General features: G+C 42.6%; 1 non-coding gene across 1 annotated transcript; it reads right to left on the bottom strand.

The window, feature by feature from the left end:
- Positions 1-975: 975 nt before the first annotated feature.
- LOC148580598 (small nucleolar RNA R71) lies at positions 976-1,083 on the bottom strand. Its single transcript, XR_015897770.1, has one exon. It is a non-coding gene; the product is annotated as a small nucleolar RNA R71 (small nucleolar RNA).
- Between the last annotated feature and the right edge of the window lie 1,000 nt (positions 1,084-2,083).

Here is a 2,083-nt window from a genome sequence, read left to right as displayed (position 1 = left end):
TCAACCTCACTCTATTGTGAGTTTTTACTTGACGACAAATTCGGTACACTTGCCGAAGGGAGATTTGTTACGAGACAAGTTTTCCGTGCATCAAGTTTATGGCGCCGTTGCCGGGGATTGATTGTGCATCAACAATGATTAAATTGGAGGATCACTAGATTGAGCATTTTATTTTTGTTTGATTTAATTTTCTGTTTGAGTCATTTACTTTCTGTTTTAGTTAATTTCTTCCCTTTCCCCCTACTTTTTCTTTGTTATTTACCATTCATTTCACTAACCCACTAACTGTTTGATATATTGCATCACTCACACTAACAGTAATTCTGACAGATATACTTTCTGCACCTGTTCTCTTTGCTTGTACTTGTTGGTTGTATGACAGGGAGAAGAAGCGGGGCTTCAACTTCCTTTGATTTTGAACCTGAGAGAACCTTCCTTAGACTAAGGAGGGAGGCAAGAGAAAAATGTGTAGTTGGTGCTGAAGAAGAGGAGGAACACTTTGAGGAATACTTTGAACCAAACATGGAAGAAAACATGGAAAACCATCATGAGGAAGAGGCTCACAACATTGGCGGAGGAGGTCGAGCAAATCATGCTAGGGAGGATAGAAGAGTTTTAGGCTCTTACATCAATCCAAACCCAGGAAATTGTGGAAGTAGCATTCAAAAGCCAACCATCCATGCCAACAATTTTGAACTAAAACCACAGCTCATCACCCTTGTTCAGAACAACTGTTCGTTTGGAGGGAGTGTCCAAGAAGACCCTAATCAACATTTAACCACCTTCCTGAGAATATGTGACACAGTGAAGTCTAATGGTGTTCATCCTGACGCCTATAGACTGCTCTTATTTCCATTATCACTCAAGGATAAGGCAGCCAAGTGGCTGGAGTCTTTCCCAAAAGAGAGCTTGACAACTTGGGAAGATGTGGTGAACAATTTTTTAGCAAGATTTTAACCCCCTCAATGAATCAATAGGCTGAGAGCTGAGGTCCAAACTTTCAGGCAACAAGATGGTGAGACTCTGTATGAAGCATGGGAGAGGTTTAAAGACCTAACAAGGAGGTACCCACCAGATATGTTTAATGAATGGGTGCAGCTGCACATTTTCTATGAAGGCCTGTCATATGAGTCAAAGAAGGCCGTAGACCATTCATCCGGAGGATCTTTGAACAAGAAGAAGACCATTGAGGAGGCCATAGATGTCATTAAAACTGTAGCAGAGAATGACTACTTCTATGCTTCCGAAAGAGGGAACATAAGAGGAGTAATGGAGCTAAACAATGTAGATGCTCTGCTGGCCCAAAACAAGCTCATTACCCAACAGCTGGCTGACCTCACCAAGAAGATGGAGAGGAACCAAGTAGCAGCAATCACCACTTTATCAACAACCCAAGAATGAGTGAATAAAGAAGCAGAGGGAAGTCAGGAGCAAGCCAACTACATTGGGAATTCACCTAGGCAAAACCATGATCCATACTCCAAGACCTACAACCCTGGATGGAGGAATCACCCAAACTTTGGGTGGGAAAATCAACAAGACCAAAGCCTTGATCAAAGACGCCCAAATCCAAACAATGCAGCCCACCAACACTTCACATCTAGACCATATCAACATCCCCATAACAACACCTCTCCACATTCATATCAAGGTCAAAATAACCCTCCTCAGCCTGACCTATCATCATTTGATGAAAGACTCTCAAGGATTGAGAATCTACTTGAAGGCATAGGCAAAGAGATTCAAGACAACAAGGTATTCAAGGAGGAAGTGCGAACCAACTTCAAAAACCAGGGAGACACAATCAAGAGGCTGGAATCCCAAGTGGGGTATCTCTCTGAGCAGATTCCCAAACCCACAGATGGATTCCCAAGTGACACAGAGAAGAATTCGAGAGGTGAAACAAAGAAAGTAAGATGGGAAGATTGCAAGATGGTCACTATAAGTGATAAGGAGATTGAGGACAAGCCAAGCAAGCTGTCAGAACAACCTGAAGATACCTCAGTAGAGAAGAAGGAAAAAGAACCTCAAGAACCAGAAATCTCACAACAGGAGCTGCTGAGACTCTATGCACCTTTTCCTC

This window comes from Arachis ipaensis, chromosome B10, assembly GCF_059453495.1.
Source record: "Arachis ipaensis isolate K30076 ecotype BB chromosome B10, ASM5945349v1, whole genome shotgun sequence".
Classification (NCBI taxonomy): Eukaryota; Viridiplantae; Streptophyta; class Magnoliopsida; order Fabales; family Fabaceae; genus Arachis; species Arachis ipaensis.
This window is presented reverse-complemented; position numbering and strand designations above follow the sequence as displayed.